We start from the raw sequence: 17,675 nt of genomic DNA, 5'->3' as shown, positions 1-17,675 counted from the left end.
CGATATATAGCTTCTCCAGGCACGGAAAGCATCTCAGGAAAGTGACAACTTGCTCCAGGTTGGGGCTGATAGATTCTAGTGCCAAGACCACCACTGTGCGCAGTTTTGCGGTCAGGCTTGTTGGAATCATTTTCTGAATGACAGACGAACAAACATCTTCAAAATTAGAAATAATGTTAATTTGTAGAAGGAGCAGTAGAAGGCGGCTGTTGTACCTGAACAGGTGTGGATCGAATAACAAGTTTGGAGTATTGGTCAGACGAGTAGCCCAGCACTGTCAATTTCAGCACAGAAATGACATTGATTCTTGTTGGACCTACTTGATCAATACAAGTAATCTCTCAAGTGCAAGTGTGTCCTCAATGACCTTACCGTGGTACACATCTTGTGATGTCTTCCTGCCGAACCAGCAACACACATAAATAGTCCGGAGAGTCATGGAGGTGATGTGGAATGTACTCAACCCATTGAGCGCCTGAAGACGAAGGTACTCGAGTGCAGTATAGCCACGGAGTAGGCGCTCCAAGTCACCGTTTGAGAGGCAGACGACGACGAGCTCGAGGTGCTTCAGTCGTGGTAGAATAAGAGCGGGTGCGTCATTAAGGGGGGGAGGCAGTTCCTGAACTTGGCGACGCACAGCGTGGGTGCGAGGCGGAGCGCGGATGTTGGCAGCGAGCACATATGCCCATCATCAAAAGTGAGCTCCTCGAGCTGATCTAGGGCAGGGGATCCGAACCAGTCATCAAGCTTGGCTCAGTGCCTGCCGTTGGAATGGAACTTGCCCATTCTAAGGCATCTGGTTGGGCCAGGGTGACTGCCGAGGATCTTGGAGAATGCATCCCAGCTTTTGCGATAGCCATGGCAGAGCTCATGGGTGTCGATGAGGTCGAGAGGGGTGAAGTTCTATAGGGGGTGCCACCGCCAGGAAAGGATGGTTGTCTGCGCCCCACATTTGATTGGGAGGAGGAAGATGATGAATGTCAACATACCATCGGGGAGGCTACTGATGAAGTCTAGGCCTGCTGGAGTTGCTTGCGGTTCTAGCTTGCCCCGCCTCCACTTGTTGGCAGGCCCGTTCTCCTCCTCCAGAGTCTCCTTGTCAGCGGCGCTTTCTGATAGAAATGAGAGTACAGGGAATATTTAGTTAAAACAGGCAATAGAAAAGTGTATTGGTAACTAGAAGTTATTAGGTAGGAATATAGTAAGAAAAGGGAATAACAATTGGTTTCTTAAATACTACACAATTCATTTAACATTGCTGGGTAAGTCAACATGCAGATAGTTAAAAAGATAACTTACTTCGAACAAACTCAGGACAGATGATTTTGTCGGGGAAGTTAGCATATATCTCATGACCAGGCCCTTTTATGTGCAGTCCAATTTTAGTGCCAGCTTTCAGTACATAAAACTTAGAAATTTCTTTCCAAAAGCCAGCGCCAAAATAGGAGTCACCACGTTCATCAAGTAATACAATAGCAATGATTGTAAATCCATGGTTTGTGTGCAGTATGACATTCGTGCAGCCTTGATCTATGTAAAGGGAAAAATTTTGCACTACATAGTCTGTTGCATAGCAAGGGATGCGCTGCAGAAAATGGTAAGATTGTTAAAGAAAATATGGTAACATGCAAATATGGGCCCAAAGTGAAAGAACTATACAACAGTTTAAATCAAAGGACAAAATCTATAATTAAACAGATAGGGTAAACATGATGTCATAGAAATATGAGAGTAATTGAAAGAACAATACATCATTAATTTGCCTAATATAGAAAGAAGAGGGGGAAAATCCCCTTTGACGTATATGGTGCATGTGGCCCCTTTTATCCAAATGTAGCAATATTTAGAATATCTTCAGGAAAGTAGGCCATGTGAACCGATTTAGGGTGAGATTGAACATATCGCGCACATGCTCAAGTCATCTGGTACAGTGATATGGAATCTCTGGCGGAGGTAGCAAGGTCCTGATGTGTTGGCGCACCGTACACTCTATGAATGAAAGAAAACCCTCAAATCAGCACGAATAAAAATGAATTCACGGTGAGTTCCGCCGGGTGATTAAAGGAGGCAAATGAACTGGGATGAGAGATGAGATAATATCTCATTAAATTAGTTACCTTGTCGTCCATGAGAAAAAACCCTCAGTACAGCAGATTCGCTAACCGAGCGGAGCTGGGTCGACCGCGAGCAGCGTCAAGAAAGTTGATGGCGATAGGCGGCGGCAAGCGGAAGTGGAAAAATGCAGTGGGTTTTGCCGGCAGCCTGGCGGCGGCGGCAGGCGGCAAGCTAAGTGGTTACCGCCGCGATAGGCGGTGCCATGCATAGACACGGAGGAGTTTGTGCAGGTGTGAATGGGGACCAGAGGCATGGGGTGGTGGGCGGGGGTGAGGGTTTTTGTGACGTGGGGATGGCGAGGGTTTTCTTTTTTCTTTTTTGAATTGGGTGGTAAGGGTTTTCTGTCCCACAAAGAATTTCGGAGGCAACGGTTTGCTAGAGCCAACCGTGTGTGATTGACGCAAGAAGCAAAACGAAAGCCATTGCACACACTTCCAATTTTGGGAACCGTGTGTGATTGAAGCAACATGCAAAATGAAAGTCACTGCACACGGTTCCAATTTTGGGAACTGTGTGTTATTGATGTACTACCTCTGTCCTGGTTAATTGGTCCCCTTTGTAATTTGTACCAAATTTCGACCAAATATTTGACTAAGAAATGTTTATGCATGTCACCAAAAATTATATGATTGAACACTATATTCAAATACGCATCTGAAAGCGCAACTATCCCTAGGTGGTTTTGGTAATTCCTAACAACATATAGCTCATTGAGCTAATACTATTCCAAGACAAATATTTCAGGAAAAGCTCAATGAATGGCATGACATGGATGAGGAAAGTGGATCCCTCAAAATACTAAGGATAAAAGGATTGGCTCAAGCTCAAAATCTCAAGACTCTACATTTTATATTTTAGTTATCCAAGATCACATTGAGTCTATAGGAAAAGCCAATACTATCAAGGAGGGATGAGGTGTTGCTTAACGAGTTTCTTGCTCCACAGTGCTTAGTGATATGCTCCAAAAACCCTCAACTACTTTCTCATATCCACATATGACCTAAACCAAAAGTAAAACATGGCCCCACCGATTCTTTCTATCCGGCGCCACCGAGTTCAGATGTCATAGCCACTGCCACAGACCCTAGGCAAATCGGTCTCACCAATAGGGATCTCGGTCTCACCGAGATGGGATTGTAATCTCTCTGTTTCCCTTCGTAATGTTTCAGTCTAACCGAAGTGAGCGATCGGTCCCACCGAGATTGCAATGTAAACTCTTTGTTTCCTTTTTGTAACATTTCGGTCTCACCGAAATGAGCGAATCGGTCCCACCGAGTTTACTTGACCAACTCTCTGGTTAGCTTATTACCAAAATCGGTCTCACCGAGTTTGTGTAATCGTCTCACCGAGATTATGTTATGCCCTAACCTAACCATATCGGTCCTACCGATTTGCATATCGGTCCCACCGAAAACCCTAACGGTCACTAGGTTTACTAAATCGGTCCGACCGAGTTTGTTGATTCGGTCCCACCGAGATTGGTAAATTGTGTGTAATGGTTAGATTTTGTGTGGAGGCTATATATATATCCCTCCACCTCCTCTTCATTCATGGAGATAGCCATCAGAACAAACCTACACTTCCAACTTACCATTTCTGAGAGAGAACCACCTACTCATGTGTTGAGGCCAAGATATTCCATTCCTACCATATGAATCTTGATCTCTAGCCTTCCCCAAGTTGCTTTCCACTCAAATCTTCTTTCCACCAGATACAAATCCTATGAGAGAGAGTTGAGTGTTGGGGAGACTATCATTTGAAGCACAAGAGCAAGGAGTTCATCATCAACACACCATTTGTTACTTCTTGGAGAGTGGTGTCTCTTAGATTGGCTAGGTGTCACTTGGGAGCCTCCGACAAGATTGTGGAGTTGAACCATGGAGTTTGTAAGGGCAAGGAGATCGCCTATTTCGTGAAGATCTACCACTAGTGAGGCAAGTCCTTCGTGGGCGACGGCCATGGTGGGATAGACAAGGTTGCTTCTTCGTGGACCCTTCTTGGGTGGAGCCCTCCGTGGACTCACGCAACCGTTACCCTTCGTGGGTTGAAGTCTTCATCAACATGGATGTACGATAGCACCACCTATCGGAACCACGACAAAAACATCCGTGTCTCCAATTGCGTTTGAATTCTCCAAACCTTACCCTTTACATTCTTGCATGTTGCATGCTTTACTTTCTACTGATCATATACTCTTTGCATGCTTGCTTGAATTGTGTGGAGATTGCTTGACTTGTGCTAAGATAGCTAAAATCTGCCAAAGACTAAAATTGGGAAAATGTTAAGTTTTTAATTGGTCAAGTAGTCTAATCACCCCCTTCTAGACATACTTCAAGGTCCTACAGCATCGAACGATATAATTTTGGCTGACCTGCACTAATATTTTGTCAGTTAAATCTTTGGTCAACATTTAACACAAATTACAAAGGGGACCAATAAATGAGGACGGAGGTAGATTCCATCAACCGAACTGATTGCATCCATATCCCACAGTTAGACATAAGTAAACATAGATTAAACATACTTAGACATAGATAATACGCGTCCATCTACACAAGCATAGTTCAACCGTCATTAAGCATGCTCAAGCGTACATATATAGTTCGATCCCACATCTCATCTCATAAGCCGGCACGATCCCGAAACTTCTCCAGGTACTCAGCGTACGCGTCGTGCTCCACCCTGCGAGCATACTTCCCACTACAAGAAATATGTCAACTTGCGACCATCACTATTGGTCACTAAAAGGTCATTGTTTTTCATTTGCAACCTTTTTGTGACCAAAACTAGAAGGTCAAAAGCTGGCGGTCGTAAACTGAAATTAACGACCTTCTTCGGGATAAGGTCGTAGACGTTTACGACCAAAACAGAAGGTCGTTGAACCCATGACCTTTTGTTTTGGTCACTGGCTGTCTGCCCAGGCCACATCGGATCCAACGTGGCAATCCGACATGGCAAAATTGTGACCAATTGAAAGGTCATAAATTAGAATCGGCCCGGTCCAATTTGGTGTTTTAGATGGGCCGACCCCAAAAATTCAGCCTTTTAATATATTTTTTCTTATTAATTTCTGTCAGCTATATGGGCCAAGCCCTACTATTCAACCTTTTTATTTTCTGGGCCAAGGCCATTTTGTATTCCGTTGCACAACATTCTAGTCCACTATTGTTTGGACCATAGCCTTTTTAAACCCGAAATATTACTTGGTCAAGTAGAACGTGTTTGGTCTTTTTCATTCACAGATTTCAATTTTACACATTTCAACAGAAAAAAATAAATAATTCTCTATTAAGTTATTAAATATAGAATCATTCGCTCAAATATTCACAACATCACATACATGTTTGCATGTCCAACAACATATAAACGGTGGCAAACTAGCAAGATCAACGACATCAAATATTCAAAACATGGTGGCAAACTAGCAACATCAACTAATACTATGGTGCGCATCTCGAGACTTCCTTGATCTTCTGTCATAGCATCAACATCCTCAACAACATTAGATCCTGATGTACATAAACTATTAGTGAGATACATTGGGGGTTAAATTATTGCCAATAAAAAATATTGAGACAATTATAGGTACATGCCCAAATGCTTCAGTTCATTAAACATTAAGCAAGGCATAGCAAAAATTCCAACAACTTGACAGCAACACGTTAACCTATTGTTCTACACTTCCACTACAACATTCAAGCTCATGTTAGGCAGCAACAATACTAACCTACAGGTACCAGCATGTTATATTGGTACAAGTGCATGTCATGCAATGAACGTCACTGTAACACATTCACCTGAAGAAAAGTATTGTACTATTCTACTACCACAACCATCCATTCAACTGACGGCATATAACAATACTAGTAAGCCCACACGGACTAACATCACAAGGCAGGAAAGAATAAAGGGAATCAAGACCTGATGATGATAGTGTTGACAATGATCTGATTGGAATTATCAAGCAGAGCAAAACAGCAGCATGACCATCAAGTCACAGCCCTGAAGAAAGAAAGAAACAATAGAGTCAGCTACTTATTTATTCAGAATTGAGAGTTGAACAATCATCAGAAAACTAAAGATACTGCTCAGCCAACTAAATAACACATGATTCAGTCACACGGTATAATTCTGACTATAATATAACAAGAGAACTAAAGATACTACATACTTAGAACTCAACTAATAAGTGAGAATGATCAAATCTGATGCAAACAACTAATTTTATTTGTTGATGTTACAAAAGGAAGTGTATAAAACAAACTGCAACAAACAAGCTTTGATTTGCTGCTCCAAATAGAGGACCCTGGGATTGGGGTGCTGATCACATAAGTAAATAAACAATAGTACATCTCCAAAACCTTAAATATGTCATCAACTTCTCAGATCACAAAAGTAATATGTCTAAATTTATAGCATCACACATGAGGTCTAAATTTATACTATGTTCCTTTAGTAGCAAGAGCTGGTTCATGTCTAGCTTGTATTGCAGATAACTAGTACAATTTTCACACAAAAAATAGGATTGCAGTATATATTCATAGCATGTAAGAATACTTGGATTAACAGACTAATCAACCATCAACTAACACTTCACAGTACCAACTAACACTTCACAATACCAAAAAAATGGGGTGGCGCTCGCCACTTTGGATGTGCAGCAGCCATGAGGGCTTCTTCCTGTTCCACCTGCAACAGCGGCAGCGGCGGCGGCGGCGGCGGCTGCTTCTACACATCTGAGACACAAAACAAAACGCAAGCAAGAGGAATCATAGGGAGGGGAGATGAAGAACATGGCAGGCATTTATATGATGGCAGTACATAACGTGCAGCTTGGTTCACAAGCATAACTAACCACATGTCAGGATCCTTTCAATAGCATGCACCACACTAATTAAAATAGGATATGGATTTCTACTCTTTGTAATTAGCTACTGCCGATCACGTCTACAACTTCCTAGCTCAGCAGTCAGAAGACCATACAGCGTTGCATGTAGCCGGCCGGCACACAGTGATGCGTAGCAAATCAGATTGAACTTTCATAAAATGATTACACTAGCAACTAGTGAGCACTGAAGACTAATCTTAACCCACTGGTAGCAGTCTAACACTAGCAACTAGTGAGCACTGAAGAAACAGCAAGAAATAGCACAATGAAATAGCTCAACCTGATGGTGTGAGCATAGTTCCATCCGACTTCCTTGGAGGGCTGGCTGAGGAGGCAGTACCTGTGCCCAGGCTGCAGCCTCAGAACCCTGCAAAACCACAAGCAACATCAACATCAAACACACACAAACGACATACATTAAACATACAGAGCTCAAACCGAGGAATACCCAGCAAAAACACATTACTAGACCCGCTCAGTTGATGGAACTTGCTGCAGTGACAGTAGACTTTACCAACTTGGTTTAGAGACAACTATGATGGCCCAAAACGACATGTACAAAGGCCGTAGCAAAGAGAAAAACGACGTTCACTAGAATTTCCAAATGCACACATTTGATAAATGAAACAGTTCACCATGTGGAAAATTTCAAATGAGTGTCGCAGAACTGCATGCATAACAAAGGTTTACCAACCAGATTATACTATCAGAGTTACCAAACTACTTAAAATACGACAGAGGTTTCCCAAAACTGATGGCGCATGATAGATTTAGTATTTGATAGGGGCCAGGATCTCCAGCTGAGATCCTAACTTCTCTTCGGCTGCCTTCTCGGCCTTGACGCGGAGCTTCGCCAGTTGCTTTCTCCTATCGTAGGAGATCTTGGCCTTCCCCTAACTCTTTTCCTCCAGCTCCTGAATACCAGGCCAGAGAGTGATGAGAAATGGTATGCACAAACATCAGCTCATAATGAACAAAAACTGGCAACAACGGATGTACTGTACTGATAACATTAGACTAGAACTAAGAGCCTCAGAGATCTTGGTGGTTAAGATCATCAAGTGGGATAAACCCATTAAGAGTAGCAAATATTTTGATAACATCACAGGCTCAAAGGAAAATAAACACCAGCAAACTATTGAATGGATTAAAACCCAAAACAGAGCAAAATCTCTTAAAGAGCACAAAATTGCATGGTCTGTCAGAAGTAGCTGGTTGTGATAATCATGAAATATCAGTGGGAATCCGAACGATTTTCTTCATCACGCAGAAGAATGCAAAAGACCCAATATAATACAAAGAGCAACAAGGTTGCGACCAACACATGGAGTGCATGTACAACTAGTCATAAAGCAGTGCAAATGTAATACAGGAGATGCCATCATCCATTAGAAGTAGATGGTTACACTAATCATGAAATATCAGTGGGAATCCAAACGATTTTCTTCATCACCCGGAATCATGTAGTTCAACCCAACAGAACACAATGAGCAATAAGGTTCATAACCAATGAAGGAATGCATGTACAGTCAGTCTAAAGTAGTAAAAATCTGCAAATGTACTTCAGGAGATGGCGTGACCCGTCAATTTTCTTCATCACCCAGGTAATGCACATCTCATCAGCCAGCAGAACACAAAAAAGAGGATACAAAAAGTACTGCTAAGAGGTTTGCAAAAAATCAAAGGAAAGTATTTGCTTAATAATAAAGGAGTACATATGTAGTCCAAGATATGGCATGATTTGTCAGAAGTAGCTGGTTGTAACAATCATGAAAAATCAGTGGGAATCCGAACGATTTTCTTCATCACCCAGATCATGCACATCTCAGCCAACACATCATACATCAACTTGTCTGGAACCATGGTTAGTGATTATTTCATTCCATGGTTCCACTGTGCTGTTAGTTTTAGCTGCTACTGATATACTATGGCCAGGACATTTGGCACTTAATTTGGTACATTCCTGATCCAAATGGTAAGCTATAAGCATATGCCATATTGACAGATTTAAAATTGGAGCTGATCCTTTTGTTCATGGTTGCAAGAATCCGAAGGGTATTTTTACTAACACGCAAGATCTGAAGTATTGTCTCCAACCAGGAAAAAAGAAAAAGCAGAATCACCTTGTTATCGATGTCGCAGTCGAGAAGATCATTCACCGTGTAACCAGCCCCCATGAGGAGGACAGCTCCGCATCCGAAGAGCGCCAGCATTTTCAAGTCAGGAAGCTCCCCCGACATCGCCTCTATCATGATCGACCTACGAAGCAAGGTTCAAAGGAGCTCTTTGAGTAAGCTGGTACTGTGCTTGGTAAGGCATACAAGTAACAAGGTAATAAAAGTTGCTCTGTTCCTAACAAACATGCTATAATATCTACTGAGCTGGCCCTTCAGAGCAGTTGATCAAATCTCTATGCATTGGTGTTCAGAGATGGTGATGTCGGTAGAAATAAGCATACCACCTCTCCACCCACGACGCAGTTGCCGAGGGCGGAGAGCCGCTCGTCAACACACTGGATGACCACCTCATCAGGCAGGCTATTCTTGAGGTGCTGGAGCTCTAAGGCAGGCATTTGAAACCCATGTCAGGTCAGGTCACTGCTGACTCACTGGACAATGAAGGACCTCTTTCTTTCTTACCTTGGTCGTTGGTGGTGTGTGGTAGAAGAAGGCCGTTCTTGTTGCCCACACACAATGTCCCGAGGATCCTCATGCCGCCGATGGATGCCTTGACCACCGGGACGGTGTCGGCGAGCTCGGCCTCAAACAGACTGCAACCACAGGACAACTAGAGGACCAATTAGAAGAGAAGAGGCCACCAGGTGTCGCGATTAACCATGACAGGTCGAGTTGAGGACAACCAACCTGGTGAAATTCCCCGCCCCACCGGCCGAGAGCCACCTCTCCACCCACGATGCCGGCGGCGCGGGCGGGAGGCTCTCCTCCTTGTCTTTATCCCGGGAGGAGGTAGAGAGCGGATGCGAGAAGCTGCTGGGCAGAAGGATCCGGTCGATGTAGAAAGAGCAGGTTACCGCGGAGGCGGAGGGCGGGTGAAAGCATGGGCTGCAGCAGCTTAAGGTGATGAGGTGGCATCGGGCAGCGGGGCTCGGGATGGGACCAGGGGAGGGGGAGGAGGATGAGGTGTGGCTGTGGGGGAACGGAGAGATGGCCGGGAGAGCGGCGACGCGGAGCAGGATGGGATCTACATAAGGCCATCACTGGGGTTTGTGGCATGGTGGAGGCGGCCGTGAGGAGGGAAGGAGGAGAGGGCGAGGGAGGGAAGGCGCCGCTGCCGGTGACGGGAAGCTAGGGTTAGAGAGGGGTGGCGATGTCGATCTGGATCGGGAAGAGAGAAGGAGGCGGCGGGCGGAAGGAAGGGAGGAGAGCTGAGTGAGTTGATCTGGGTAGGGTTTGGTGCGTTGGGTTTCTTCAGATGGATGGAAGGATGGATGGTGGGATTTCTAGCAATGGATGGTAGGATGTCTGCCATGTCATCGATCCGTGTGACAGGTGGTTCCATCAATCAGAGTCTAGCTTATGTAATTGTGTTGTTTTTCTTTTGTTTCTTTTATATTTTCACCCTCTTATTTCGGGTAAAAACTCAACATATTAGGTTCATGTTGTATGTTTAAATGACACAATATTGTGTTCATATGTGTATCTTAGGATTTCAAACAATGATAATATTGTTGTCTTCATTTGCATTGCACACAAAAATCATTTTCCATTTTTCGAGTGCCCAAAATAAGGTTTTTTTGTGAAGAACCTACCAAATAATTCTTGCAAAATTGGACCAAATCATTTTTATAAAATACTAGGCCATACTTAATGCACAATTGACCAAATGGTTGGGTGTCAAAAGTTTCGATCCACCTCTAGTGAAAAACACAAATTTCCGCCGATTCAGCAGGAAGCGGGTCAAATTAGAACTGCGCCTGCCTCATAGTTTGCTATTTATTTTTTCCAAAAATCATTTCTAGGTACAAAAGTATATATTTAATCAGAGAAACACCAAAAAAATTCCAAGATTCAACCACTAACTAGGAACGGTCATTCCCGCTGTTTTGACCGCATTTTGAAACGGGCGTAAACAATTCAGAAAAAATCAATAAGTTGGAAAACCTTCGCATTGCGTCATTATATGTGACCAAGTTACCAGGAAAAATAATAAACTTGTAATATGACAATTAATTTTAAAAAGTGTTATCGGAAACGAGTTATCAAGTGTGAAGATTCATGGCTTTCAAGCCAAATGATCAATCTTATGGCCACATTCATGGCATAGTTTGTTCAAATGAACTCATATTATGCACAAGGGTGAATATTGGAATTCCAAACAATGTTGCCTAAGGGAGTTTTCATTTTCTTTGCACGGAAAATTCATTTTTTCATTTTTCGAGTCCCCGAAATGAGGTTTTTTTGTTAAGGAACTACCAAATAATTGTTGTAAAAATGGACCAAATCAATTTTCTAAAATACTAGGCCATATTTAATGCACAATTTACCAAATGGTTTGGTGTCAAAAGCCTTGATCCATCTCTGGTGAAAAAGACAAATTTTCGCCGATTCAGTAGGAAGCGGGTCAAATTTGAACTGTAGTTGCCTCGTAGTTTGCTCTTTATTTTTTCCAAAAATCATTTCTAGGTACATAAGTATCTATTTAATCAGAGAAACACCAAAAAATTCCAAGATTCAACCACTAGCTAGGAACGGTCATTCCCACCGTTTTGACCGCATTTTGAAACGGGCATAAAAAATTCAAAAAAATGAAAAAAATTGGAAAACCTTCGCATTGTATCATTATATGTGACCAAGTTACCAGAAAAAATTATAAACTTGTAATACGGCAATTATTTTAAAAAAGTGTTCTCAGAAACGAGCTATCAAGTGTGAAGATTCATGGCTTTCAAGCCAAATGATCAATCTTATGGTCACATTCATGGCATAGTTTGTTCAAATGATCTCATATTGTGCACTAGGGTGCATATTGAAATGAAAAACAATGTTTCCTAAGGAAGTTTTCATTTTCTTTGGACGGAAATTTCATTTTCCATTTTTCGAGTGCCCAAAATGAGTTTTTTTGTGAAGGACCTACCAAATATTTGTTGCAAAATTGTACCAAATAAAATTTCTAAAATACTAGGACATATTTAATGCACAATTGACCAAATGGTTGGGTTTCAAAAGCTTTCATCCACCTCTTGTCAAAAAGACAAATTTCTGTCGATTCAGCTGGAAGCGGGTCGATTTGAACTGCGACTGCCTCATAGTTTGCTCTTAATTTTTTCAAAAATCATTTATAGGTACATAAGTATCTATTTAATCAGAGAAACACAAAAAAAATTCCAAGATTCAACCACTATCTAGGAACGATCAAGCCCGCCGTTTTGACCGCATTTTGGAACGGGCATAAAAAATAAAAAAATTGGAAAACCTTCGCATTGTGTCATTATATGTGACCAAGTTTCCAGGAAAAATAATAAACTTGTAATACAGAAATTATTTTACAAAAGTGTTCTCAGAAATGAGCTATCATGCGTGAAGATTCATGGCTTTCAAGCCAAATGATCAATCTTATGGCCACATTCATGGCATAGTTTGTTCAAATGATCTCATATTGTGCACAAGGGTGCATCTTGGAATTCCAAACAATTTTCCTAAGGGAGTTTTCATTTTCATTTCACGGAAAATACATTTTCCATTTTCCGAGTGCCCGAAATGAGTTTTTTTGTGAAGGACCTACCATATATTTGTTGCAAAATTGGACCTAATCAATTTTATAAAATACTAGGCCATATTTAATGCACAATTGACAAAATGGTTGGGTGTCAAAAGTTTTGATCCACCTCTGGTGAAAAAGACAAATTCCTGCTGATTCAGTAGGAAGCGGGTCAAATTTGAACTATAGCTGCCTCATAGTTTGGTCTTTACTTTTTCCAAAAACCATTTCTAGGTAAATAAGTATCTATTTAATCATAAATACATGGTTTGATGATGAGACATCGAGGTTTGGACGGTGGCCGAGGGCCCCAACTCTAGAGCGCATAAGCTCGCATGCCCGCCGCATGGTCACTGCATGACTGTGGCATTGCCATGCGTTCTGGGCGGCCTAGGCATGTCTAGTGGATTGGGCACTCCCCAGGTAGGTGCTAGGAACAAAATCACAACATAAGATTCTCATGAGGAGACCGAACTATGCTCAAAGATGAATTAACAGCCAAGTGTTTTATTAGCGGTACGGGAAATGCACATGGCCAATGGGCGTGAGTTTTGGCTGAGGATGATCATATACTAAGAATAATGTCTTCACAAATTTTTAGGGAAATCAAGAGTATATAAATAACACTTCCTTCACAAAGTGCTGCTCTGAACAAAATAGGAACATGAATATTGTTGAAATATTTTGAACTAGGATAGGAAGTTTTTTGACATATTTGATGAAGATATGATCCAAACAATTTATGAGACTTTTTTGGGAATTTTTGGAATAATTGAAATATAGGTTGCTTCACAACCTAGGGCAAAAATTGATACATGGACATGACACATAGGCAAAACTGATGAGATGGCGCCTAGTCATCACAACCCACCACAATTTACAAGGCTATGACCATCTATATTGGTCGTTAACAACTAGAAATAAGGCAGCGAACCAACGCTGTTTGCTTTATGACCATTTCATGTAAGGAAATTATGACCTTTCTGACCAAAATGGTCGCAATGGTTTAGGGTTTGGAGCCCCCTGAACAGCTTTTGACCAATTGGTCTCAAATGGTCATAGATCTATGACCAATTCTTCCAGGGTCACTGACAGAAGGTCACTAGTTGACATATTTCTTGTAGTGTCTTTTTGAAGGTGCCAACGGCCCGCCCTCTTGCATGCGCCAGAACACTTTGATACATGTCATCAAGCTTGTGGTTGCAGAATGGGCATCGATAGCCGCCGTTCCAGGTCCTAATATGCCTATTATGCATTCCCGCATAAAGCTCCCTCAAGATTTGCCTCTTGTACCTCCTATGGACATCTGCATCCTCACTGTCCACATCGTCAGACAGCGCCTATAAAAATAGTTAAAAATATATGGCGTCAAATTAATGGTTACAAACTAATCTCTAGCGAACATTTGGCAGTTGCCAAAAATTGGCATCAAATCAACGATTACATGCCGCGAAGTAGGATTAGGAATTTATGGCTATTTATTTATACATATCGAGAGATTATGGTTAAATTTTTAAGCGTATTCGTCTATGTACAAACCAATCTTGATGAAAATAATGGCAGAAACATATTTAGGTCATTCAAAATCAATTGTCAAGTCCTGGCTAGGAATTATTAGCACGAACACTAACCCTAGTCGGATTACTAGCAGAAATCATTTCCATAGATGAAACAACTAATCACTTATCACTTGTACCATTCAAACAATCAATACACTACATGGATCTAACGAAACTTACTCAGATTTCATGGATTGGGAGAACATAACCATAGGATTTCTATTCGAAAAAGGGGGAGGCAGGAGTAACCAGAGAAACCCTTGGATCTATTTGATACATAAATTGGTATAGATGACTAACCAGTTATCCGTCGTCGCTGGAGTGGTCGTCAGAGTCGTTGCCCGAGTCGTCATCAGAGCCGGTGTGGAACTCCGCCTCCGGCTGTGGAAGCTCGACGCCGTCTACGACGGCAACCTCTGTCTCCATCTCCACGCTGTGCTCCGGTCCTTTAGCAGCCCCGGCGTCGCCACTCCCTTCGATGGGGCGCTTTGGCGGCATCCTCATACACTGATGGCTTTGATGACTAAGAGCGGCGTCGAGCATGCAAGCGGAGAGAGGGTATTATGTGTGCGGCGAGGATGGGGGTTGCAGCCACTCGGGTGCACCATTAATATGGAGTAGTGGGAGAGAGGCGGGCCGCGGTCAAACTGCTGGCTCGCGTCCCGATGAGCTTGCACACCGGACTGCTGGCATGCCTACCGTCGTTTCACACAGCTACTCGCACGCCTCCTGATGAAACTGCACAGCGAGCATGCCTCCATCAATTCACACACCTGCACGCACGCCTCCCGGTCTACCCGCATGGCGGACTGCTCGCATGCATCCCGTCAACTCACGCCTGCTCGCATGGTACACGGGGCGCGTGGTGGCACGTATATTGTTTTTCTATTTGGATGATTAATGATGCCGCTTTATTTTTTGCTTAACCGAAGAATGACATGTATCCATTGTTGACTCACGGTTCTAATAAATAGTCCATTTGGGATATTGGTTCCCAATTATTAATAATCTCCTGTTTTAAATTAGATAAAGATTACATGAAAACTGGTCTCAAAATTGACCAAAAAAGTACAATGCAACTTTGCATTGGTGTCCATATGACAACACGATAGGTTCCATGAACTTCAAATAAGTTTTGGATGTACTAGAATTTAAAAATCAAGATTCTCATTGTTTGAAATTTGTTGCACGGGGAGTAAACATGCACTCAGTGAGACACATGTGTTTTTGCAATCCATTTAGGTGCACTGTCACGTGTGCATGTAGCTCAAATTTGATTTTTGCACATTATACGCATAGCAAATCAATCAATTAATGTACTAAAACATCTTCATGATCTCTGTTTTTTTTTGAAATTAAAACGTCCCTCCTTTGGTAACATATATATGTCCACCACATGATAATTAATTTAACATGCACCGTAGTTGCAGTGGATTCGTGGTGTGTGTGTGGGTGTGTGTGTCTGGGGGTGGCGAGTGCCTCGCAGTACACTACAAGTTGTGAGCCACCGGGTGGGTTGGCCGTTTTCTTAGGCAGGCCGGTGCCACATCAGAGTCGTGAACTCATAATTTAAAACATTACACAACCCTTTCATACATACATGTTTTGGCCACATGTAGTCGATGGTTGTCCTACATGACACTCGATACTCGCGTATGACGCTTTCTGTGGGCCTGCAAGGTCGTCATCCATCACTTTGACGAACAACCGGTAGTGAGGTTAATTTGACCAGCAAGGTTAATTTGTTATGGTGGTATATAGTACGTGTCGAAGAGGTAGGAGGGGACTAGCATATATATATATATATATATATATATATATATATATATATATATATATATATATATATATATATATATATACTATATACACTATACGTGCGCGTCCGTGAGCAAGTACACCTCACTCAGTGTCGGGACTTTTCGGTTTCCGAGGCACGTGCCACATCAAAATTGATAAAATGGCTATTCAAACATCACAAAACACCTCTTTGCGCCACATGCATGCAGGTGGTGGTTATCCTAGCTAGGACACTCACTTGTGGCGCTTCCATCTATGGGCCCATGAGGCCATCGTCGATGCATATGTGTATCACTTTCACCTAGCTACATCGGGAGAGGTTATTAATTTCACCATTGATGAGGATTCTTTTTGGGTTGTATTATGGTAGCAGCATATAGTATGCGTCGAATAGGGGGAAGGGCACCATAATACGTAGTACGCTTCATGAAACTCGCTCTGTGTGGGTGCATGGTTTACGGTTTTTGAGGCATGTGTGGCACACCAAATTTGTGCATTTTATGTATTATGTTCAACATATGTTTGTCCCACTTGCAAAGCGATGGTGGTTGTCCTCTCACACCCACTTAAGCGGTTATCAGCGATATCAATGCTTTCCATTTGTGGGCCCACTTGGTCCATCACTACTTTTTACCTGACAACGAGAGTGGTTAATTTGACTTAATTAGGAGGGGGTTATTATTTTGCTTGTAAATACAGTACATATATCGCATGCATGTGTATGCATGAATCCCTCCCATCGAGTCGAAGTGGCTAGTACAATGACATGTGATGAACTGATCTCACTCTTTGTGGGGAGAGTGTACGATTTTCGACGCACGCGCCACATCAATGTTGTGAAAATGTATTCAAACATGCATGCACGCATCACCTCTATACATATGCATGTAGTGGTTGTCTATGAATGGTACACTCCCTCACATGGTTATCGGTGACAAGCCTATATATATATATTCGTTGGCCCGTGTGGACATCCATGATCACCTTGACTAACAACAAGATAGGTTACCATGGCGGATATTCTTCATTTGGTTCGTCTTATCGTAGTATAGGTCATGGTGAGATTCAGGCCTAATTAAAGTTTGAGCACATATACTATGTACGCGCATGCCTGCATGAATCCCCATCATCGGCTTGAAGTGTGGTGTAACATACATATGCATCATCAACCTAACTTTCACTCAGTGTGGGGATTTCTAGTTCGAAATAATGGTGCCACATCAAAGTTGTTCCACTGTGTACTAAAAAACACACCTGATCCATACATATGTTTGTTCCACACGCATGAAGTGGTCGTCTTCGGGGACTAGCTAGCTACTTGCGTGATTATGGGCGAGCTAGCCTATCTGGGGTCGCATGTACGACCATCACTTTGACCAGCAACAAGAGAGAGGTTGTACGACCAAGGTGGATTATTCTTGGTCCGTTTTACGATCAATCTTGGTGAGATGCCTCTCTGGCCCACCGACTTAAAAGTGTGTGGGGGGGCTGCTAGTTTGCACTTTGCTAGGTGAACCTCGGTTGGGGGCATCATAGCTTAGGATTCCCTTTGTGCCGACACGAGGGGGGCTGCTAGCTACTTCGCAGTTTGCTAG

At 42.6% G+C, this 17,675-nt stretch overlaps 1 non-coding gene and 3 pseudogenes across 1 annotated transcript; all 4 read right to left on the bottom strand.

Annotated features, from left to right (window-relative positions):
- Positions 1-8,031: 8,031 nt before the first annotated feature.
- LOC119342338 lies at positions 8,032-8,114 on the bottom strand. The gene has a single exon (XR_005165539.1). It is a non-coding gene; the product is annotated as a small nucleolar RNA SNORD24 (small nucleolar RNA).
- Positions 8,115-8,199: 85 nt separating this feature from the next.
- LOC119342393 lies at positions 8,200-8,275 on the bottom strand (annotated as a pseudogene).
- Positions 8,276-8,386: 111 nt separating this feature from the next.
- Positions 8,387-8,462, bottom strand: LOC119342398 (annotated as a pseudogene).
- A 280-nt stretch (positions 8,463-8,742) lies between these two features.
- Positions 8,743-8,818, bottom strand: LOC119342391 (annotated as a pseudogene).
- Between the last annotated feature and the right edge of the window lie 8,857 nt (positions 8,819-17,675).

The sequence above is a fragment of the Triticum dicoccoides genome, chromosome 7B (genome assembly GCF_002162155.2).
Source record: "Triticum dicoccoides isolate Atlit2015 ecotype Zavitan chromosome 7B, WEW_v2.0, whole genome shotgun sequence".
Classification (NCBI taxonomy): domain Eukaryota; kingdom Viridiplantae; phylum Streptophyta; class Magnoliopsida; order Poales; family Poaceae; genus Triticum; species Triticum dicoccoides.
Note: the sequence above shows the minus strand (reverse complement) of the source record. Positions and strands in the feature narration are given on the sequence as shown.